This window comes from Budorcas taxicolor, chromosome 21, assembly GCF_023091745.1.
Source record: "Budorcas taxicolor isolate Tak-1 chromosome 21, Takin1.1, whole genome shotgun sequence".
Lineage (NCBI taxonomy): Eukaryota > Metazoa > Chordata > Mammalia > Artiodactyla > Bovidae > Budorcas > Budorcas taxicolor.
The window spans coordinates 5,017,772-5,043,778 of NC_068930.1; the positions used below are offsets into that span (position 1 = coordinate 5,017,772).

Here is a 26,007-nt window from a genome sequence, read left to right on the forward strand (position 1 = left end):
ACAATGGAACATAAACAAAATCGTTTTCTTGTCAGGAATAGAAATGAAAGCTCTTTTTTTTTTTTTTTAATATTGTAGATGGGGCAAATGTGTTTGTAATGGTTAATTTTATTAAGCTATTACAGAGTGGACCAGGAATACATTTATGGATTCTGGGGATGATGTGTACTGTAATTCTTTGATTGGGATAATGGACACTCTAAAAAAAAAAGAAAGAAAAGAAAATATAGACACAGAAGTACAAGACAAAGGCAAATGAGACTTCTCTTGTATCTTAGTCACAGTTAGGTGGAAATCAAATTTAAATGCAGTCCACGCTTCTTTTGAAGAGGATTTGGTTCAGCTCCAAAATCTCAATTCCTTGAGGCAGTCTCCTATGAGAATACTCAGAAGGTGTCTTCTTAAACAACAAACCTATTTTTAGTGGTGGAGCCACTCTGAGTAGCTGTGCCTGCATGGGACTGATAACCAATCACTGTCATTGGAGGAAGTCCTAACCTTTCCTTGTACATCTTCTCTATGTGTGTAGCAGCTTCTCTGTTTTCACATTCAGTAGTCCATATTGCTATTTTATCACCTTTAGCTCTAACGTTAACAATAACTCTACATACATCATCACTGTAGTCATCAAAAGATTCTCCAATAAGGCACACCAGTGTCTCTAGCCAAAAACAGTCGAGGTCACTTCATCTCTGCTATTTGTTCAGAGTAATTAGCCATCGTCTTCCTCATTTGTTTTTCTCATCTTCCCACATAGACTAAATACCATCCTTTAAAAATGAGTAGTCACAGCCAGGCATTAAATTGCTAGACAACTGGATATGGTTGTACAGAGCCCAAAAGTCTTCAACAATATCAAACTTAGATATCAATCAAAGGTTTGCTTGCCAAGTTTTGCTTTTATCATTTTTAAAAAACCAGAGTGCCCATCTGTTTTGTGAAGGGTGTTTTGTGTTCTGGGTTAGCAACCTCCTGATTAGATTCTGTTTTCTCTTCTACTGTAGGTGGGGGATTCGGAGTAGGGGTGGTTTCCTAAATTGGGAGGGAAGCCAGTAGAAGAGATAAAGAGAAAATCAAATGGAAAATTAACTTGAAAATTTAAGTTTCTATTTCCAATAAACTGTGTCTGTGAAATCTTCCAGAGGGTAAAGACTTGGAAGAACAGACAGACCTAGATCCATTTTCATTCTCTGAGGCATGCGCACAGCATGGAAAGGATGAATGAATGGAAGACAGGCACTTGTGAAACCCAGCAGGTCCTGCTGGCAACCACACCAGCAGCAGCTCTCCATAGGCCTCACTCCTCCCCAAAAAAGACCCTAGTTTTAATGTAAATTTCATATATATATATATACACATATATTTTACAATTTTTGTGATTGGTTTTGTTTTGCATTTTTAATATTGTATTTTTGAGAGTCTAAACTCTACTCCGGATTTTTAATCTTTGCTTTTTGGTATTTGTTATCAATTTTGTACCTTTAAGAATTTAATCTTCAGTATCCATTTTCACTTAGGGACATGATTACTGGTTTGATTGCTCTCTTCCCTATTGACTCTCCCTTTTCTTCCCCAGGTCACCTCTATCTCCTCTCTCCCCCTTCCCTTCTCTACTTAACTCCGTGAATCTCTCTAGGTGTTCCAGGCTGTGGAGAACACTTAGGAAACTTATTACTGGATAGATTGGTCTCTCCTCTTTTGACTCCCCCTCTTCTCCTGATCACCTATATCTCCTTCCTCCCTCTTCTTTTCTCCATGTAACTCTGTGAAACTCTCTGTTTGTCCCTTGTTGTGGAGAATTATTTTTCATTAACCTAGAAGTTTTATCATCTGTGCTGTGTGGATGGATAAGTCTTGAGGCTACTGTAAGAATAAGACTGAAAACCAGAGGCAGAAGGCTTAATTCCAAAACTTGAGAACATCAGAGAACTCCTGATTCCAGGGAACATTAATTGACAAGAGCTCACCCAAAAGCCTCCATACCTACACTGAAACCAAGCTCCACCCAAGAGCCAAAAAGTTCCAGAGCAAGACATACCTAGCTAATTCTCCAGTAGAACAGGAACACAGCCCTGAGCATTAAAAGAAAGGCTGCCCAAAGCCATGCCAAAGCTATAGACACCCTAAAACTCACTACTGGACCCTTCACTGCACTTCAGAGAAGAGATCCAGCTACCCACCAGAACACAGGTGCAAGCTGCCCTAACCAGGAAACTTTGTCCAACCCCACATACAGAGGGCAGGCTCCATAATAAAGAGGAACCATGAACTTCCAGCCAAAGACAGGACACCCCAGACACAGAAATCTAAACAAAATGAAAAGTCAGAGAAATATTTGGCAGGTAAAAGAACATGATAAATGCTCACCAAACCAAACCAAAGAGGAGGGGATAGGGAGTCTACCTGAAAAAGAATTCAGAATAATGATAGTATAGATGATCCAAAATCTTGCAAACAAAATGGGGTTACAGATAAATAGATTAAAGACAAGGATTGAGAAGATGCAAGAAATATTTAATAATGACCTAGAAGAAATAAAGAAGAGTAAATCAATAATGATTAATGCAATAACTGAGATCAAAAACACTCTGGAGGGAAACAACAGTAGAATAACTGAGGCAGAATATAGGATAAATGAGGTGGAAGATAGAATGATGGAAATAAATGAAGCAGAGAGGGGGGAAATAAAGAATGAAAAGAAATGAAGACAACCTCAGAGACCTCTGGGACAATGTTAAATGTCCCAACATTCAAATCATAGGAGTCCCAGAAGAAGACACAAAGAAAGGGCATGAGAAAATACTTGAGGAGATAATAGTTGGAAACTTCCCTAAAATGGGGAAGGAAACAGCCGCCTAAGTCCAAGAAAACCAGAGAGTCCCAAACAGGATAAACCCAAGGTGAAACACTACAAGACATGTATTAATCAAACTAATGAAGATCAAACACAAAGAGCAAATGTTAAAAACAGCAATGGAAAAGCTGCAAATAACACACAAGGGGATTCCCATAAGGGTAACAGCTAATCTTTCAATAGAAACTCTTCAAGCCAGAAGGGAATGGCAGGGCATACTTAAAGTAATGAAAGAGAAAAACCTACAATCCAGATTACTATACCTAGCAAGGACCTCATTCAAATATGAAGAAGTCAAAAGCTTTACAGACAAACAAAAGCTGAGAGAATTCAGCAACCATGAAACCAGCTCTTCAACAAATGCTAAAGGATATTTTCCATACAGGAAACATAAAAAAATTTTATAAACTCAAACCCAAAACAACAAAGTAAATGGCAATAGGATTATACTTATCAATAATTACCTTAAATGTAAATGGGTTGAAAGCCCACCCAAAGGACAAAGACTGGCTGAATGGATACAAAAACAAGACCCCTATATATGCTGTCTATAGGAGACCCACCTCAAACCAAGAGACATATCAGACTCAAAGTGAATAGTTGGAAAAACATGTTTCATGCAAATGCAGACCAAGAGAACGCAGGAGTAGCCATACTCATATCAGATAAAAGAGACTTTGAAGTAAAGACCATGAAAAGAGACAAAGGAGGACACTACATAATGATCAAAGGATCAATCCAAGAAGAAGATATAACAGTTATAAATACGTATGCATCCAACATAGGAGCACCTCAATACATAAGGCAAATGCTAACAAGTATGAAAGGGGAAATTAACAGTAACACAATAATAGTGGGAGACTTTAATACCCCACTAGCACCTATGGATAGATGAACCAAACAGAAAATTAGCAAGAAAACACAAACTTTAAATGATACAATAGACCAGTTAGACCTAATTGATATATATAGGACATTTCCCCCCAAAACAATGAATTTCACCCTCTTCTCAAGTGCACACAGAACATTCTCCAGTATAGATCCCATCCTGGGCCATAAATCTAGCCTTGGTAAATTCAAAAAATTTGAAATCATTTCAAGCATCTTTTCTGATCACAATGCAGTAAGATTAGATGTCAACAACAGGAAAAAAAAACTATTAAAAATACAATCATATGGAGGCTATACAACACACTTCTCAATAACTAACAAATTATGGAAGAAATTAGAAATGAAATAAAAATTTTCATAGAAACAAATGGAAATGAAAACATGACAACCCCAAACCTATGCACTGCTGCTGCTAAGTCGCTTCAGTTGTGTCCAACTCTGTGAGATCCCATAGATGGCACCAGGCTCCTCTGCCCCTGGGATTCTCCAGGCAAGAATACTAGAGTGGGTTGCCATTTCCTTCTCCATCCAAAACCTATGGGATTCAGTAAAAGCAGTGCTAAGGGGAGGGTTCATAGAAATACAAGTTTACCTCAAGAAACAAGAGAAAAAACAAATAAATAACCTAAAGCAACTAGAAAAAGAAGAAACGAAGAACCTCAGCGTTAGTAGAAGGAAAGAAATAATAAAAATTAGAGCAGAAACAAATGAAAAAGAAACAAAGGAAGCAAAAATCAGCAAAACTAGAAGCTGGTTCTTTGAGAAGATAAAGAAAATAGACACACCATTAGCCAGACTCATAAAGAAAAAAGGGGAGAAGAATCAAATCAACAAAATTAGAAATGAAAAAAGAGAAATCACAACAGACAACACAGAAATACAAAGGATCATAAGAAACTATCAGCAACTATATGGCAATAAAATGGACAACTTCAAAGAAATGGACAAATTCTTAGAAAAACATAACCTTTCAAAACTGGACCAAGAAGAGATAGAAAATCTTAACAGACCCATTACAAGCACAGGGGTAGAGACTGTAATAAAAAATCTTCCAACAAACAAAAGCCCAGGACCAGACAGCTTCACAGCTGAATTCTTCCAAAAATTTAGAGAAGAGCTAACACCTATCCTACTCAAACTCTTCCAGAAAATTGTAGAGGAAGGTAAACTGCCAAACTCATTCTATGAGGCCACTATCACCCTAATACCAAAACCAGATAAAGATACCCCAAAAAAGAAAACTATAGGCCAATATCACTGATGAACATAGATGCAAAAATCCTCAACAAAATTCTAGCAAACAGAATCTAACAACATATTAAAAAGATCATACATCATGAACAAGTAAGCTTTATCCCAGGCATGCAAGGATTCTTCAATATTCACAAATCAATCAATGTGATACACCACATTAACAAATTGAAAGATAAAAACCATATGATTATCTCAATAGATGAAGAGAAAGTCTTTAACAAAGTTCAACATCCATTTATGATAAAAACTCTCCAGACAGCAGGTATAGAAGGAACATACCTCAACATAAAAAAAGCCATATATGATAAACCCACAGCAAACATTATCCTCAATGGCGAAAAATTGAAAACATTTCCCCTAAAGTCAGGAACAAGATAAGGGTGCCCACTCACTACTACTATCCAACATAGTTTTGAAAGTTTTAGCCACAGCAATCAGAGAAGGAAAAGAAATAAAAAGAATCCAGATTGGAAAAGAGGAAGTAAAACTCTCCCTGTTTGCAGATGACATGATCCTTTGTATAGAAAACCCTAAAGACACCACCAGAAAATTAGTAGCGCTAATCAATGAATATAGTAAAGTTGCAGGATATAAAATTAACACACAGAAATCCCTTGCATTCTTATACACTAACAATGAGAAAACAGAAAGAGAAATTAAGGAAACAATCCCATTTGCCATAGCAACAAAAAGAATAAAATACTTAGGAATAAATCTACCAAAAGAAACAAAAGACCTATACATAGAAAACTATAAAACACTGATGAGAGAAATCAAAGATGACACAAATAGATGGAGCAGAACATAGAACAGAAATAAATGAAAAAGAAACAAAGGAGACTGTAGCAAAAATCAGCAAAACTAAAAGCTGGTCCTTTGAGAAGATAAAGAAAATAGGCAAACCATTATCCAGACTCATAAAGAAAAAAGGGGAGAAGAATCAAATCAACAAAATTAGAAATGAAAAAGGAGAAATCACAACAGACAACACAGAAATACAAAGGATCATACGAAACTACTATCAGCAACTATATACCAATAAATTGGACAACTTTTATTGTCTTTTATATACTATGTTCATGGATTGGAAGAATCAATACAGTGAGAATGTGTATACTACCCAAAGCAATCTATAGATTCAATGCAATCCTTATCAAACTACCAATGGTATTTTTCACAGAACTGGAACAAATAATTTCACAATTTGTATGGAAATACAAAAAAACTCCAATAGCCAAAGAAATCATGATAAAGAAGAATTGAACTGGAGGAATCAACGTGTCAGACTTCACACTATACTACAAAGCTACAGTCATCAAGACAGTATGGTACTGCCACAAAGGCAAAAATATAGATCAATGGAACAAAATAGAAAACCCAGAGGTAAATCCACACACCTATAGACACTTTCTCTTTGACAAAGGAGGGAAAAGTATGTAATGAAGAAAAAACAATCTGTTTAATAAGTGGTGCTGAGAAAACTGGTCAACCACCTGTAAAAGAATGAAACTAGAACACTTTCTAGCACCAAACACAAAAATAAACTCAAAATGGATTAAAGATCTAAATGTAAGACCAGAAATTATGAAACTCCTAGAGGAAAACATAGCTAAAACACTCTCTGACATAAATCGCAGCAACATTCTTTATGACCCACCTCCCAGAGTAATGGAAATAAAAGCAAAAATAAACAAATGGGACCCTATTAAACTTAAAAGTTTTTGCAAGATGAAGGAAACTATAAGCAAGGTGAAAAGACAGCATTCAGAATGGGAGAAAATAGGAGCACACACAGCAACTGGCAAAGGATTAATCTCAAAAATATACAAGCAGCTCATGGGGCTCAATATCAGAAAAACAAATAACCCAATAAAAAATGGGCCAAGAACAAAACAGACATTTCTTTAAAGAAGACATATAGATGGCTAACAAACACATGAAAAGATGCTCAACATCACTCATTATCAGAGAACTGCAAATCACAATGAAGTACCATCTCACCCCGTCAGAATGGCTGCTATCAAAAAGTCTCAGTTCAGTTCAGTTCAGTCGCTCAGACGTGTCCAACTCTCTGCGACCCCATGAATCGCAGCACGCCAGGCCTCCCTGTCCATCACCAACTCCCGGAGTTCACTCAGACTCATGTCCATCAAAGTCAGTGATGCCATCCAGCCATCTCATCCTCTGTCGTCCCCTTCTCCTCCTTCTCCCAGTCCCTCCCAGCATCAGAGTCTTTTCCAATGAGTCAACTCTTCACATGAGGTGGCCAAAGGACTGGAGTTTCAGCTTTAGCATCATTCCTTCCAAAGAAATCCCAGCACTGATCTCCTTCAGAATGGACTGGTTGGATCTCCTTGCAGTCCAAGGGACTCTCAAGAGTCCTCTCCAACACCACAATTCAAAAGCATCAGCTCTTCAGCGCTCATCCTTCTTCACAGTCCAACTGTCAAATCCATACACGACCACGGGAAAAACCATAGCCTTGACTAGATGGACCTTAGTCAGCAAAGTAATGTTTCTGATTTTGAATATGCTATCTAGGTTGGTCATAACTTTTCTTCCAAGGAGTAAGCATCTTTTAATATCACGGCTGCAATAACCATCTGCAGTGGCTTTGGAGCCCCCCAAAATAAAGTCTGACACTGTTTCCACTGTTTCCCCATCTATTTCCCATGAAATGATGGGACTGGATGCCATGATCTTCGCTTTCTGAATGTTGAGCTTTAAGCCAATGTTTTCGCTCTCCACTTTCACTTTCATCAAGAGGCTTTTTAGTTCCTCTTCACTTTCTGCCATAAGGGTGGTGTCATCTGCATATCTGAGGGTATTGATATTTCCCCTGGCAATCTTGATTCCAGCTTGTGTTTCTTCCAGTCCAGCATTTCTCATGATGTACACAGGGTGACAATATACAGCCTTGATGTACTCTTTTCCTATTTGAAACCAGTCTGTTGTTCCATGTCTAGTTCCAGCTGTTGTGTCCTGACCCGCATACAGATTTCTCAAGAGGCAGGTCAGGTGGTCTCGTATTCCCCTCTCTTTCAGAATTTTCCACAGTTTCTTGTGATCCACACAGTCTAAGGCTTTGGCATAGTCAATAAAGCAGAAAGAGATGTTTTTCTGGAACTCTCTGGCTTTTTCCATGATCCAGAGGATGCTGGCAATTTGATCTCTGGTTCCTCTGCCTTTTCTAAAACCAACTTGAACATCAGGAAGTTCATGTTTCATGTATTGCTGAAGCCTGGCTTGGAGAATTTTGAGCATTACTTTACTAGCATGTGAGATGAGGGCAATTGTGCAGTAGTTTGAGCATTCTTTGGCACTGACTTTCTTTGGGATTGGAATGAAAACTGACCCTTTCCAGTCCTGTGGCCACTGCTGAGTTTTCCAAATGTGCTGGCATATTGAGTGCAGCACTTTCACATCGTCATCTTTTAGGATTTGAAATAGTTCAACTGGAATTCCATCACCTCCACTAGCTTTATTCGTAGTGATGCTTTCTAAGGCCCACTTGACTTCACATTCCAGGATGTCTGGCTCTAGATGAGTGATCACACCATCGTGATTATCTGGGTCATGAAGATCTTTTTTGTACAGTTCTTCTGTGTATTCTTGCCACCTCTTCTTAATATCTTCTGCTTCTGTTAGGTCCATACCATTTCTGTCCTTTATTGAGCCCATCTTTGCATGAAATGTTCCCTTGGTATCTCTAATTTTCTTGAAGAGATCTCTAGTCTTTCCCATTCTGTTCTTTTCCTCTATTTTTTGCATTAATTGCTGAAGAAGGCTTTCTTATCTCTTCTTGCTATTCTCTGGAACTCTGCACTCAGATGCTTATATCTTTCCTTTTCTCCTTTGTTTTTCATTTCTGTTCTTTTCACAGCTATTTGTAAGGCCTCCTCAGACAGCCATTTTGCTTTTTTGCATTTCTTTTCCATGGGGATGGTCTTGATCCCTGTCTCCTCTACAATGTCACGAACTTCATTCCATAGTTCATCAGGCACTCTGTCTATCAGATCTAGGCCCTTAAATCTATTTCTCACTTCCACTGTATAATCATAAGGGATTTGGTTTAGGTCATACCTGAATGGTCTAGTGGTTTTCCTACTTTCTTCAATTTAAGTCTGAATTTCGTAATAAGGAGATCATGATCTGACCCACAGTCAGCTCTTGGTCTTGTTTTTGTTGACTGTGTAGAGCTTCTCCATCTTTGGCTGCAAAGAATAGAATCAATCTGATTTCAGTGTTGACCATCTGGTGATGTCCATATGTAGAGTCTTCTCTTGTGTTGTTGGAAGAGGGTGTTTGCTATGACCAGTGTGTTCTTTTGGCAAAACTCTATTAGTCTTTGCCCTGCTTCATTCCACATTCCAAGGCCAAATTTGCCTGTTACTCTGGGTTTTTCTTGACTCCCTACTTTTGCATTCCACTCCCCTATAATGAAAAGGGCATCTTTTTTGGGTGTTAGTTCTAAAAGGTCTTGTAGGTCTTCATAGAACTGTTCAACTTCAGCTTCTTCAGCATTACTAGTTGGAGTATTGACTTGGATTACTGTGATATTGAATGGTTTGCCTCAGAAATGAACAGATCATTCTGTGGTTTTTGAGACTGCATCCACGTACCTCATTTTGGACTCTTTTGTTGACCATGATGTCTACTCCATTTCTTCTGAGGGATTCCTGCCCGCAGTAGTAGATATAATGATCATCTGAGTTAAATTCACCCATTCCAACCCATTTTAGGCCACTGATTCCTAGAATGTCGATGTTCACTCTTGCCATCCCTTGTTTGACCACTTCCAATTTGCCTTCAATCATAGACCTGACATTCCAGGTTCCTATGCACTATTGCTCTTTGCAGCATCGGACCTTGCTTCTATCAGCAGTCACATCCACAACTGGGTATTGTTTTTGCTTTGGCTCCATCCCTTCATTCGTTCTGGAGTTATTTCTCCACTGATCTCCAGTAGCATGTTGGGCACCTACAGACCTGGGGAGTTCCTCTTTCAGTATCCTATCATTTTGCCTTTTCATACTGTTCATGGGGTTCTCAAGGCAAGAATACCAAAGTGGTTTGCCATTCCCTTGTCCAGTGGACCACATTCTGTCAGACCTCTCCACCATGACCCACCCTTCTTGGGTTGCCCCACGGGCATGGCTCAGTTTCATTGAGTTAGACAATGCTGTGGTCCTAGTGTGATTAGATTGACTAGTTTTCTGTGAATATGGTTTCAGTGTGTCTGCCTTCTGATGCCCTCTTGCAACACCTACCATCTTACTTGGGTTTCTCTTACCTTGGACGTGGGGTATATTCATAACTGCTCCAGCAAAGCGCAGCCACTGCTCCTTACCTTGGACGAAGGGTATCTCCTCACCACCGCCCTTCCTGACCTTCAATGTGGGATAGCTCCTCCAAGTCCTCCTGTACCCACACAGCCACCGCTCCTTGGATGTGGGGTTGCTCCACTCGGCCGCCGCCCCTGGCCTCAGGCGTGGAGTGGCTCCTCCTGGCTGCCACCCCTGATCTCTGATGCGGGGTGGCTCCTCTCGACTGTTCCTGTGCTGTTGCAGCCTGGCACTCTCAGCTGCTGCCCCTGACCTCGGACGTGGGGTTACTCCTCTTGGCCGCCGACCTTCAGGCATGGGGTCCTCCCGGCTTCTGCCTCTGACCTTGGACATGGGGTAGCTCCTCTCACCCATGCTTAGTGCACCAGTCACAGCTGCCCAACAATAAATGCTTGAGAGGGTGTGGAGGAAAGGGAACTCTCTTACACTGTTGGTGGGACTGCAAACTAGTATAGTCACTATGGAGAACAGTGTGGAGATACCTTAAAAAACTGGAAATAGAACTGCCATACAACCCAGCAATCCCATTGCTGGGCATACATACACACTGAGGAAACCAGAATTGAAAGAGACATGTATACCCCAGTGTTCATTGCAGCACTGTTTACAATAGCTAGGACATGGAAGCAACCTAGATGCCCATTGGCAAAGGAATGGATAAGAAAGCTGTGGTACATATACACAATGAGATATTACTCAGCTATTAAAAAGAACACACTTGAATCAGTTCTAATGAGATGGATGAAACTACAGCCTATTATACAGGGTGAAGTAAGTCAGAAAGAAAAACACCAATACAGTATATTAATGCATATATAAGGAATTTAGAAAGATGGTAAAGATGACCCTATATGTGAGACAGCAAAAGAGACAGATGTAAAGAACAGACTTTTAGACTCTGTGGGAGAAGGCGAGGGTGGGATGATTTGAGAGAATAACATTGAAACATGTATATTACCATATGTGAAACAGATTGCCAGTCCAAGTTTGATGCATGAAACACGGCACTGAAAGCCAATGCCTTGAGACAACCCAGAGGGATGGAGTGGGGAGGGAGTTGAGAGGGGTTTTGGGATGGGGAACACTTGTACAGCCATGGCTGATTCATGTCAATGTGTGGCAAAACCACCACAATATTGTAAAGTAATTAGCCTCCAATTAAAACAAATTAATTAATTAGAAAACATTTTAGAGACAACTGGTAGATATTAGAGAATTAAAGTTAAGTGTAATTATGCTGTTGAAGGAATACCAGACCACCTTACTTGCCTCCTGATAAATCTGTATGCAGGTCGAGAAGACCTGGAACAACAGTTTGGTTCCAAACTGGGAAAGGAGTACTTCAAGGCTGTATATTGTCACCCTGCTTATTTAACTTATGTGCAGAGTACATCATGCAAAATATCAGGCTGAATGAAGCACAAGCTGGAATCAAGATTGACAGGAGAAATATCTATAATCTCAGATATGCAAATGACACTACCCTTATGCCAGAAAGTGAAGAGAAACTCTTAATAAAAGTGAAAGAGGAGAGTGAAAAAGCTGACTTGAAACTTAACATTAAAAAAACTAAGATCATGGCATCCAGTCCCATCATTTCATGGCAAATAGATGGGGAAACATTGAAAACAGTAGAGATCTTTTTTTGTGTGGTGGTGGGGGGGGGAATCTCCTAAATCACTGCAGATGGTGACTGCAGCTATGAAATTGAAAGATGCTTGCTCCTTGGAAGAAAAGTTATAACCAACCTATACAACATATTAAAAAGCAGAGACATTACTTTGTTAACAAAGGTCTGTCTAGTCAAAGCTGTGGTTTTTCCAGTAGTCATGTATGGATGTAAGAGTTGGACTATGAAGAAGGCTGAGCACTGAAGAATTGATGCTTTTGAACTGTGGTGTTGGAGAAGACTCTTGAGAGTTCCTTGGACTGCAAGGAGATCCAACAAGTCCATTCTAAAAGAAATCAGTCCTGAATATTCATTGGAAGGACTGATGTTGAAGCTGAAGCTCCAATCCTTTGCCCACCTGATGTGAAAAACTGTTGCTGCTGCTGCTAAGTCGCTTCAGTCGTGTCCGACTCTGTGCGACCCCAGAGACAGCAGCCCACTGGGCTCCCCCATCCCTGGGACTCTCCAGGCAAGAATACTGGAGTGGATTGCCATTTCCTTCTCCAGTGCATGAAAGTGAAAAGTGAAAGTGAAGTCGCTCAGTCGTGTCCGACTCTTAGCGACCCCATGGACTGCAGCCCACCAGGCTCCTCCGTCCTTTGAATTTTCCAGGCAAGAGTACTGGAGTAGGGTGCAAAGACACTGATGCTGGGAAAGATTGAAGGCAGGAGGAGAAGGGGACAGAGGATGAGGTGGTTGGATGGCATCACCAACTCGATGGACATGAGTTTGAGCAAGCTCTGGAAGTTGGTGATAGTCAAGGAAGCCTGGCATGCTGCAGTCCATGGGGTTGCAGAATTGAACACGACTGAGTGACTGAACTGAACTGAACTGATGCTGTTGTAGTCATAGAGAATTATTTTTTCCCCAAGAAATGCATGCTGAAGAGGTAAAGTAGTGTAACGTTCTTTCTAATAGGTCCAAAAAAAGTGCAGCTAGGTTAGGTAGAGAAGTTCACATGACGAAGTGTGGAATATTGAATATTGTTGGCAGATATGTGAATGTCCACTGTAGTAGTCTCTCATTTCTTCTTTATGTTTAAGTTTTTCATAATAAAAATTTGGGAGGAAAATTGATTACCAGTTTACCATCATATAGCCAACATAATATTGCTAGGTAGTCAAGTCCAGGTTTGTTTTTGGCCTCCTGAGGAATCTGTTTGTTGATATAAAAAGGAACTTCATGAACAGAAATCCAGTTTGAGCAAGAGTAATGAAGCTCACAAGCAAGTTCCCATGTTAAATTTTGAAGCTCAGAAAAACAACAACAAAAAGAGAATTTAGAGTATGTAAAGGTAGAGCTACTCTCACTCCAAGTCTGAGTGGGAAGAGATGCTAACCCAGAGCCCTGCCATTAAAATCTACAGTGGACTGAGCCTACACCATGGTTAGAACAGAGGGGACACCTTTCTGTGCGCAGTGCCTGAGAGGAAGGGTGCAGAGCAGAGTGTAGGCTAGATCTCTGCAATTTCACCGGGACTGATATAACACAGTTCTATTACACTGTTGGGATCCTTTTGCACACACTAAGTTGGTGTTTTCCTTTAATTTACCACAAATTTCTAACCTGAAAAAAATGTAAGTGAAGAAATGCCAATTAGGATGGATGAAAAAAAATATTTTCAACGTGCAGTCTTGATTCTTGAAGAAACATAATGCATCTTTAAGCAACATGATGTGCCTTCTTTCTGCCCTGCCCTCCTTCCACCCCTGCCTGCCTGGCCTGACCACCCTGCTCAATATGCCATGCTGTTCCAGCTTTCCCAAGTTTTCTAAGCTGGTCTGCAAGCACATATCCTGTCCAACGCTCCAACTACCTTTTCTGCTCCATGTCCATCAGGCCTACCACTTCCAGGGCAATTTTTCTACTATGTAACACCAACCATGTGTTCTCGCCTTCTTAAAATACTCAAAGAGTTCCCATCACTCCTTCAGAATGAAGCCTAGCTCCTCACTATGCCACACCAGACTCTTGCCTCTCTGTTCAGTTGAGTTCAGTTCAGTTGCTCAGTTGTGTCCGACTCTCTGCGACCCCATGGGCTGCAGCACACCAGGCCTACTCTTGCCTCTGCCTCCCCTGAATTTCTAATTTCACCTCTTCCCTTGGTTTTCCCACCTCAGCTCTACCAGACTAGCCTGTCTCCCCACTGAAGGGTGTTTCCTTGTGTTTTTCCTTCTCTTCTTCCTCATAATAAGTATTTACCTAGCACTGACTGTCCTCATCCTGTAGGGACTAAGGAGGGAGTGGACAAGGTAAATGGGGACCTGACCATCTGCAGGTGATCAGGTAAGAATGCAGAAAGTGTTCGAGTGTTTCCTTTGCTGGAAGCTCCTTGTCTCCCTCGTCTACCTGAGGAATGCTCATCTTCCTCTGTAGCATTTCCTTTGACATTCCTCCCCTCCACATACCCTTCCACACACTCCAGAACCTTCAGCTGTCTCCAACCCTTCCTCCCATGTTTGGGACAGTTTGCATCTTTCCACCACAAATATAACCCCGTCAGGACCAGGATTTCTGTCTCATTCATCAAGGAAGGGAGTCTGTTTCACAGGGACCTAATGACCTGTGCCATTGGGACATTCTGGTAAATCCTTTAGAGAGGATTTACTTTCCACAGCAGTGAGACTTGGATGCAAACATGGGAGTGTGAATGTAGGAACAGGACCCAGTGGGCTCTGTGCTGGAGACCGACTGGACCAACGCATTAGTTCACTAAATTATGTGGCTGATTGCTGGGAAAATTAAGGGAGAGTTTTGGATTTCCTCCCTGGTGCCCATCAAGTACATTCATCTCTCAGTACCCACAGAACCCTCTCCCCCCACCCTCACTCATAAAGATGCTAAAATCCATGGATGCTCAAACTCCTTTTATAAAATGATATGATATTTGCATGTAATCTGTGCACATCCTACCATATATTATAAACTGTCTCCAGATTACTTATCTAGGATGGGCACAATAAAGGACAGGAACAGTAAGGACCTAACAGAAGTGAGAGAGATTAAGAAAAGGGTAACAATACACAGAAGAACTATACCAAAAAGTCTTAATAACCCATATAACCACAATGGTGTAGTTACTAACCTAAAGCTAGATATCCCAGAGTGGGAAGTCAAATGGGCCTTAAGGAAGCATTACTATGAACAAAACTAGTGGAGGTGATAGAATTCTAGTTGAGCTATTTCAAATCCTAAAAGATGATGTTGTACTCAATACGCCAGCAAATTTGGAAAACTCAGCAGTGGCCACAGGACTGGAAAAGGTCAAAAAGGTCAGTTTTCATTCCTATCCCCAAAAAGGGCAATGCAAAAGAATGTTCAGACAACCATACAATGGCACTCATTTCACATGCTAGCAGGGCTATGCTCAAAATCTTTTGAGCTAGTCTTCAACAGTACGTGAACCGAGAAATCCCAGATGTACAAGTTGGGTTTATAAAAAGCAGAGGAACCAGAGATCAAATTGCCAACATTCATTGGATCTTAAAGTAAGAGAACTCAAGAAAACAAATCTATTTCTGCTTCACTGACTATGCTAAAGCCTTTAACTGTGTGGATCACAACAAACTGTGGAAAATTCTTAAGAGATGGGAATACCAGACCACTTAATCTGTTTCCTCAGAAACCTGCATGCAGGTCAAGAAGTAACAGAACTAGACATGGGACAATGGACTGGTTCAAAATTGGGAAAAGGGTATGTCAATGCTGTATATTGTCACCATGCTTATTTAACTTATATTCAGAGTGCATCAAATGAAATGCTGGCCGGATGAAGCTCAAGCTGGTATCAAGATTGCTGGGAGAAATATCAACAATCTCAGATATGCAGATGATATCACTTTAATGGCAGAAAGTGAAGAGGAACTTAAGAACTTCTTGGTGAGAGTGAAAGAGAAGAGCAATAGAGCTGGCTTAAAACTCCACATTCAAAAAACTAAGATCATGGCTTTCTGTCCCATCACTTCACAGCAAACAGAAGGAGAAAATGTGGAAACAGCACCAGATTTTATTTTCTTGGTTTCCAAAAATACTGCGGACTCTGACTGCAGTCATGAAATTAAAAGATGCTTGCTCCTTGGAAGGAAAGCTATGGCAAAACTAGACAGCATATTAAAAAGCAAAGACATCACTTTGCTGAGAAAGGTTAGTATAGTCAAAGCTATGTTTGTTTGTTTGTTTTCAGTAGTTAGGTATGGATGTGAGAGTTGGACCATAAAGAAGGCTGAATGGGGAATAACCGATGCTTTTGAATTGTGGTGCAGAGAAGATTCTTAAGAATCCCTTGGACTGCAAGGAGATCAAATCAGTCAATCCTAAAGGAAATCAGTCCTGAATAATCCTTTGGCCACCTGATGCAGAGACAACTCATTGGAAAAGACCCTGATGCTGGGAAAGATTAAATGTAAAAGGAGAAGGCGATAGCAGAGGATGAGATGGTTAGATAGCATCATGGACTCAATGGACCTGAATCTGAGCAAACTCTGGGAGACCGTGAAGGACAGGGAAACTTGGCTTTCTGCAGTCCATGGGATCTCAGAGTTGGAGATGACTTTATGACTGAACAGCAACAACATAACTACTTATAACATCTGATATAATGTAAATACTATGTGAAGTGAAGTGAAGTGAAATCGCTCAGTCCTGTCCTACTCTTTGGGACGGTAGACTACCAGGCTCCTCCCTCCATGGGATTCTCCAGGCAAGAGTACTGGAGTGGGTTGCCATTTCCTTCTGCAGGGGATCTCCCTGACCCAGGGATCGAACCTGGGTCTCCCTCGTTCCAGGCAGATGCTGTAACCTCTGAGCCACCAGGGAAGCCAATAGTTGTAAATATAATGCAAATAACTGCTACGTGTGTCCAGTTTTGCTCTTTGGAACTCTCTGGAGTTAGTTCTTTTTTTTTTTTTCCAGAATATTTTTTTATCCAAAGTTGATTGAATCTGCAGAGAGGAACACACAGACTCCAAGGGCAGACTGTACTTCTATCCCCTTGCCCTGCTCTATTATTTCTCAAGCACTGACCACCTTCAACACAGCACATCATTGATCATCTGTCTTCTCTTTGCAAAAAATAGATCTTCACAGGTAGGAATTTTTATTTATTTTTTCTTGTTACTGGTAACTGGGGTATCCTGAGTGCCCACAGTTGTGCCTAGCACCTAGTAGGTGCTTAATAAATATTTTGTGAGGAAATGAATGTCTGTGTCTTAATCCCTTTGGGCTTTATAACAAAATGCCACAGAGTGGATGACTTATAAACAACAAAGTTTATTTCTCATGGTTCTGGAGGCTGGAAGTCCAAGATTAAGGTGTGGGTGGGATCTTGATCTGCTGAGAGCCTGCATCCTGGTTCATAATCTACACTTTCTTGCTGTGTCCTCACATGGAGGGGCTGAGACATCTCTCTGGAGCCTCTTTTATAAAAATCCAATCCCATCCCTGAAGGCTCCATCCTTATAGTTTAATCACCTCCCAAATATCCCACCTCCTAATGCTATCATCCTTGAGCATTTGGATTTAGCATATGAACTTTAAGGAGAGATAAAATTCAGATCATAGCAGTATGAAAATATAATCTGAGTTTGGAAATATCTTCAGACACTTTGGCTGCACCAAGAAGGATCCCCATCCAGGTGTGCTCTGCTCATGGCTCAGGCCGTGATGGACTTTGTGACTGTAGCTCAGAAGCAGAAGCCAGTGGGGATGACAGACAAGATGACAGACAAGGACAGACAAGGATGTGGTCACTCTGGTTTCCACTTAGTTCATATTCATGGTGTGGCTGCATCCCTTGAAAACACAGGATGGTGAAGTTTGTCAGTAACATAGATTCCTGGGCCTGGCCATCTACATCCCACTTCTGTCCAACAGGATGGCACAAGAACACCCAGTGCTTCCTGCAGCTTCGCCCTGCTCGGTGATTCCTTGTCCTTCCTCTCCATTAAGACCTGTTTCCTGTTATGTATACTGTTAAATGTCCCTCAAGGAGTCAGTCTGTCCCTGCTATCCTTGGAAGACTGGGAGGATAGGAGCAAGGCCAGCGATCAGAGCTGGCCCTGTTGCCATGAGGTAGGGCATATGGTGAGGTGGGGCATATGAGGCAGGGAGCACCTCCTGGACCAACAAGGAAATCGAGCACAGAGGCACCCCCTCCCCAAAGAGCAGCAGGAACCTTCAACCCCTGACGGCCTCAAATGCAGGGGTTGCCCTCTCTAGGGATGGTGCCTAGTGGCTGTCACACTCCCTCCTCGCCCCTGCAAAACTGAGAAGAGCAAAAGGCTACCTCCAAACACAAAGACAGGCCTTGTGGAGTCCTCACCACATAGTGTCACTTTTCCCCAGAAGTGGGCTGAGTTTCTGGGATGGCTCAGGAGAGTGACTGTGCTCATCCCAGCCCCAACCCATCTTTAGGGACCTCCTATTGTAGCTTGATATAGGCCACAGTGGAAGTAGTTACACCACAGAAATTGGCAGATGCTATATATAATCAGAGCCAGTTTCCCAGAGAGTCCCAGTTAAAAAAAGCACATAAAGTTTCATGGCCATCTCTGTGCAGTTGCTACACTACAGTGGAGTGACAGTGAAAGGCATCCCCATAGTAATTCTCCCAGGTCACAGGTACAGACCAGGATTCTGATGGACAAATGGAAATATGTATCTGTCTAACTCTTTACCAGGTTTGTAATTATTATTCCAAAGCAAAGTAATCTTTAAGCTGCAAAGCACCTCCTCATTTGGAAACTTGGAAGATTTTTCCTTATTGAACTGTGTATAATTTTCCCAAGTTAAATGTATTTCAATAAATGTGCATTAGAATAAATTCCTAAGAGAGTAATTCCTGGGCAGAGGGTATAAACATTATCAAAGTTCTAAATACATGTGATCAAATTGCTTACCCAGAAGCTATCAACATATACACTCTCTTTGCAGTCAGCCCAATTCACCAATGCCTTTCCAGCCCTTGTAATCAGAACAGAGAGAACATTTTCCAGCCACCTCCGTTCATTCCTGGGTAGGCTCTGCTTTCCAATTAAGCTGGATAGATTCTGGGAAACCAGCAGATTCTGTCCCTCTGACCTCCGTCTGCTCCTCTGCTTCTGTGTTCCTCCCATACAGAGGCTGTCCCTGTCTCTCTTCTGCCCAAATCTCTGTCTCTCTTCTGTGAGTGCTGCAGGCACCTCACAAGCAACCTCACATGTCACAATAGGCTGCAAAATAGAAACATACAGATGTAAACTACAATATATAAAATGAACAAAAGTGAGGCCATCAGGATGGCAGAGAAGACACAGAGATCCCCTTCCTTCCTACAAATACACCAAAAATACTTCTGCATGTGGGACAGCTCCTACAGAACAAACACCTCCTGAATGCTGGCAGACTGCCAAAATGGTAAGATAATCTCCACATAACAGGGCAGGGTAAAGAAATTTTAAAAAAAATAAGATGAAAGAGAGACAAAGGAATCCAGACAGGACCTGTGCCTCTAGGAGGGAGCTGTGAATGAGGAAAAATTTTTGCACACAAGGAAATCCCCTCACTGGTAGGGACAGGGGGAAGTTTCAGAGCCTCAGAAGAGAGTGAAGCAGCAGGCATGTGGAGAGCAAAGCAGAGAAAATTCTGCATAGATGTTGGTGCCAACCAACACCCCTCAGTATGAGACATTTGTCTGCATGCCTGCCAGGGTGGTGGGGGCTGGGTGCTGAGGCATAGACCTTGGAGGTCAGAACCCAGGGAGATGATGGGGATTGACTGCTGTGAAGACAGCCTGGGGGTGCTAGCATAACACACCTGAGGGAGTCCAGGGAAAAGGCTGGGCTTGCTGGACAGGCAAGAGATCATTGTCTTGGGATGCATGGAAAGGGAGGGCCAGCCCAGGAACCTCTAACTCCATGCACTCACAGACAAAAGGGCACCATCTACATAGGCTCCAGAGGCGGTGCAAACCTTGGCTGCTATCTCCAAGTTCAGAAGTGGGCAGGACACCTGCCTCAGCTGCCACAAACCTGTGAGCAAGTGCAGATCACCACCCACAGCTTCCCAGAAGCCTGCAGCCTGGCACTGCTGAGCATCCCTCGGTCCAGGTATGACTCCCCCCAGGAGAACACAAGGCCCACCTTAAGCTGTAGCAACTCCCTGGCAGTCTCTGCCACCACAGGCACTCCCCACACATTCCGACTGGGACTGCCGTATCACTCCCTCTGCCTGGCCTGAATGAGCCACTGAGCCCCGGGCTTTCAACCCTCTTGTCTGGGTGGGGAACAGCCATCAGAGGACAGCACACAAAGAGAGGCAGGCCCAAAACTGAAACTGAGTTCTGGAAGTGTGACCAAGGAAGAGGAAGAGTCTCATGTGCAGCTGCAGGAGCAACAGGTTAAATTCCCGCAATTGGCTTGGTAACCTCTACGTCTACCAGCTGTGTGCTTGGTCGCTCAGTCTGTCGTGTCCAGCTCTTTGTGACCCCATGGAATGCAGCCCGCCAGGCTCCTCTGTCCATGGGATTCTCCAAGCAAGAATACTGGAGTGGGTTGCCATGCCTCCTCCTCCAGGGGATCTTTCCAACCCTAGACAATGTGTGTTCTCACATTTGAGGCTATGCACTTTGGGGGCAATTGCAGATTTTGGAGTCAAGCACATGCTGGCATAAGGCCAGGTCAGAGCCTGAGCTGGCCCCACGTTGTGCACAGCAGGTCCAGAGACCTTCCAAGAAATACTGAAGGACTTCCTGGGTAGGCTAAGTCTCACTGTGGGGGTAAGGGCACTGACAGCTGAGGCTACAGGAAAATATTCTTCTTCCTCCTACTCTCTCTATGTGTATGTTTCCATTCTACTGATGTTCTTCTTATTATTCTTTTAATCTTTATTTTATTTCCATTTTATTTCTTATGCTGTAATTTTAAAATATATTTTAATTTTACTATTTCTACTGTACTTTTTGTTATATTGCCTTTTTCCATGTTTTTCTTTTTTCTTTTTTTATTATTATTTTTTTAATTTTATTTTTTTACTTTTTTCTTTTGTTTGAATCTTATTTTAACTATATTTTATATTTTCCTAGTTTTACTGTGCTTCTTTGATGTTTGGTAACTTTTCCTTTTGTTCCCATCTCGCTTTTGTTTTTAGATTTTATCCTTTTCATTCTATTTTTGCTTGCTTTATGTTTTCTCTGCCCTTTTTTAGTTTGTTTTCTGTGTTTGATTTCCTCTTCATTTTTTTTTCTTTTTTCGGGCCAGGTCAGTTCCCAAACATGAACCCCCCTCCCACCTCCCTCCCCATAACATCTGTCTGGGTCATCCTCTTCATTTTTTGTTTCTGCTAGTTTAGTTTTTAGTTTTGTTTCCCTTTATGGGTTGTCTTATTAATTTGATTACTCTCTTCTTTTTTGTTTCCTCTTTTTTCTTTCTTTCTTTCTTTTTTTTTTTCTCTTCTTACATTTTCTGAGTGTATTTCTTTGTATGTTTTTGGCTATTTAGTTTTTCTCTTACCATTTGTCTTGGGGTTTTCTCTCTCCACTTTTTTTTTGTTTGTTTATCTGCTTTTTTATTATTATTATTATTATTCCTCCTTTTCCTTTGTGCTGTGTGGCTTGCAAGCTCTTGGTGCTCTAGCCAGGGGTTACGTATGAGCCTCCAAGGTGGAAGACCTGAGTCCAGAACGTTGAAACACCAGAGAACTCCCAACTCCACAGAATATTAATTGGTAAGAGCTCTCCCAGAAGCCTGTATCTCAATACTAAGACCTAGAGTTCAACAGCCAGCAAGCTCTAGTGCTGGATACCTCATACCAAACAACTAGCAAAATAGGAATGCAACCCTGCCCATTAGCAAAAAGTCTGCCGAAAGCTATACTAAGCTCATAGACAGCCCAACCCAAAGCTCACCACTGGATGCAGCGCTGCCCAACAAACAGACAAGATCCAGGTCCATCCACCGGAACACAGGTACAACTTCTCCCCACCAGGAAGCTTACACAAGGCTCACTGGGGGCAAACACCACAAGCAAGAGGAACTATTACCTTGCAGCCTGCAGAAAGGAGACCCCCAAACAGTAAGTTAAACAAAACTAGAAGATAAAGAAATACGCAGCAGGTGAAGGAGAAAGATAAAAATCCATGAGACCAAACAAATGAAGAGGAAATGGGCAGTCTACCTGAAAAAGAATTCACAGTAATTATAGTAAAAATGAACCAAAATCTCAGAAATAGAATGGAGGCACAAATAACTAAAATGGAGGCACAGATTAAGAAGATACAAACAATGTTTAACTAGGACTTACAAGGACTCAGTTGGTCAGTCAGTTCAGTCACTCTGTCGAGTCTGACTCTTTGTGACCCCATGGACTGCAGCACACCAGGCCTCCCTGTCCATCACCAACTCCTGGAGTTTACTCAAACTCATGTCCATTGAGTTGGTGATGTCATCCAACCATCTCATCCTCTGAGATGTATGAAACTAAATAGCAAATGATCATTGATGAACAGCACAACAACTAAAATAAAAAATACAGTAGCTGGAACAAATAGCAGAATAACTGAAGCAGAAGAGTGGAGAAGTAAGATGGAAGATAGAATAGTGAAAATAACTGAAGCAGAGTAGAATAAAGAGAAAATAATGAAAAAAAGTGAAGACAGTCTCAGAGACCATTGAGACAACATTAAGCACACCAACATTCAAGTTATAGGGGTTCCAGAAGAAGAAGACAAAAAGAAAGGGTGTAAGAAAATATTTGAGGTGATTATACTTGAAAACCTCCCTAACATGGGAAAGTAAATAGCCACAGAAGTCCAGGAAGTCCCACACAGGATAAACCCAAGAAGAAAAATGCCAAGACACTTAATAATCAAACTAACAAAAATTATACACATATAAAAATATTAAAAGCAGCGAGGGAAGAGCAACAAATAACATGCAAGGGAATCCCCATAAGGTTAGCAGCTGACCTATTAGAAGAAATGGTGCAGGATAGAACTGAGTGGCAGGATATACTTAAACAGATGAAAGGAAAAATCCTACAAGCAAGATTATTTACCAAGCAAGGATTTAATTCAGATTCAATGGAGAAGTCAAAAGCCTTACAGACAAATGAAAGAGAATTCAGCATCACCAAACCAGACTTATAACAAATGTTAAGGAACATAAGAGAAGGAAAAGAAAAGAACACAGAAGAAAAGGAAAAGACATGAAAAAACAAACCCCAAACAATAATGTAAATGATAATAGGATCAATTATAAATAAACATACACCCAACATAGAACCATATATAAGTTAAATAAGCAGGATGACTGTATTGGTGTTTTTCTTTCTGGCTTACTTCACTCTGTATAATTGGCTCCAGAGACTCCCTTGGACTGCAAGGAGATCCAACCAGTCCATCCTAAAAGAGACTAGTCTGGGGTGTTTATTGGAAGGACTGATGCAGCTGAAATTCCCATACTTTAGCCACCTCATGCGAAGAGCTGACTCATTAGAAAAGACTCTGATGCTGGGAGGGATTGGGGGCAGGAGGAGAAGGGGACGACAGAGGATGAGATGGCTGGATGGCATCAGCAACTCGATGGACATGAGTCTGAGTGAACTCTGGGAGTTGGTGATGGACAGGGAAGCTTGGCGTGCTGTGACTCATGGGATCGCAAAGAGTCGGACATGACTGAGCGACTGAACTGAACTGAACATAGAAGCACCTCGATACATAAGGCAAACACCAACAGCTGCAAAAAGGGGATTTGACAGTAACATAATAATAGTGGGGAACTTTAACACTTCACTTACACTGATGGACAGATCATCCAGACAGAAAATTAACAAGGAAGTGCAAGCCCTAATGACACATTAGACCAAATAAATTTAATTGATATCTACAGGACATTCCATTCAAAAGCAGCAGAATACACTTCTTTCTCAAGTAAACATGGAACAATCCCTCAGACAGATCACCTCTTGGGACACAATTCAAATCCCAGGAAATTAAACAAAATTCAAATCATATCCAACATCTTTTCTGACCACAATGCTATGAGATTAGATATCAATTACAGGGAAAAAAATCTATGAAAAACACAAACGCATGGAGATTAGCAATATGCTTCTAAACCACCAACAGGTTACTGAAGAAACCAAAGGGGAAATAGTGAAGTTGATTAGTCGTGTCCAACTCTTGGCGACCCCATAGACTGTAGCCTATCAGGCTCCTCCGTCCATGGGATTCTCCAGGCAAGAGTGCTGGAGTGGATTGCCATTTCCTTCTCCAGGGGATCTTCCCGACCCAGGAATCAAAGCCAGGTCTCCTGCATTTCAGGCAGACACAATTTCAGGCAGATGCAAAGGGGAAATTAAAAACATACCTAAAAACAAATGACAACAAAACATGATGACCCAAAACCTATCAGTTCAATTCAGTCACTCAGTCGTGTCTGACTCTTTGTGACACCATGGACTGCAGCACATCAGGCCTCCCTGTCCACCACCAGCTCCTGGAGTTCACTCAAACTCATGTCCATCGAGTCACTAATGCCATCCAACCATCTCATCCTCTGTTGTCCCCCTGTCCTCTTGCCTTCAATCTTTTCCAGGATTAGTGTCTTTTCCAAGGAGTCAGTTCTCTATATCAGGTAGCCAAAGTATTGGAGTTTCAGCTTCAACTTCAGTCCTTCCAATGAATATTCAGGACTGATTTCCTTTAGGAGTGACTGGTTTGATCTTGCAGTCCAAGGGACTCTCAAGAGTCTTCTCCAGCATCATAGTTCAAAAGCATCAATTCTTTGGTGCTCAGCTTTCATTATAGTCCAACTCTCAAATGCTTACATAACTGCTGGAAAAACCAGAGCTTTGACTAGACGGACCTTTGCTGGCAAAGTAATGTTTCTGCTTTTTAATATGCTATCTCCGTTGGTCATAGCTTTTCTTCCAAGGAGCAAGTGTCTTAATTTCTTGGCTCCAGTCACCATCTGCAGTAATTTTGGAGCTCCTTCACCTCCCAAAAAAAAGTCTGTCACTGTTTTCATTGTTTCCCCATCTATTTGCCATGAAATAAGGGGACCAGGTGCCATAATCTTAGTTTTTTGAATGTTGAATTTTAAGACAACATTTTCACTCTTCTCTTTCACTTTCATCAAGAGACTCTTTAGTTCTTGTTCAATTTCTGTCATAAGGACGGTATGATCTCCATATCTGAGGTTATTGGTATTTCCCCTGGCAATCTTGATTCCAGCTTGTGCTTCATCCAGCCTGGCATTTCGCATGATGTACTCCGCATATAAGTTAAATAAGCAGGGTGACAATATACAGCCTTGACGTACTCCTTTCCTAACTTGGAACCAGTCCATTGCTCCATGTCCAGTTCTAACTGTTGCTTCTTGATCTACATACAGGTTTCTCAAGAGGCAGGTCAGGTGGTCTGGTATGCCCATTTCTTTCAGATTCTCCACAGTCTGTTGTGATCCACACAGTCAAAGGCTTTGGCATAGACAATAATGCAGAAGTAGATGTTTTTTCTGGAACTCTCTTGCTTTTTTGATGATCCAGTGGATGTCAGCAATTGGATCTCTGGTTCCTCTGTAATTTACTTCCAGCTTGAACGTCTGGAAGTTCTTAGTTCACGTACTGTTAAAGCCTGGCTTGGAGAATTTTGTGCATTACTTTACTAGCATGTGAGACCAGGGCAATTTTGCAGTAGTGTGAACATTTTTGGCATTGCCTTTCTTTGGGACTGGAATGAAAACTGACCTTTTCCAGTCCTTTGGCCACTTCCAAATTTGCTGGCATATTGAGTGCAGCACTTTCACAGCATCATCTTTTAGCATTTGAAATAGCTCAACTGGAATTCCATCACCTCCACTAGCTTTGTTCATAGTGATGCTTCCTAAGGCCCACTTGACTTTGCATTCCAGGATGTATGGCTGTAGGTGAGTGATCACACCATCGTGATTATCTGGGTCATGAGGATCTTTTCTGTATAGTTATTCTGTGTATTCTTGCCATCTCTTCTTAATATCTTG

The 26,007-nt window shown here is 41.4% G+C and overlaps 1 pseudogene; it reads right to left on the reverse strand.

The window, feature by feature from the left end:
* Positions 1-401: 401 nt before the first annotated feature.
* Positions 402-26,007, reverse strand: part of LOC128066964 (eukaryotic translation initiation factor 4E-like) — a 62,386-nt pseudogene continuing 36,780 nt past the window's right edge.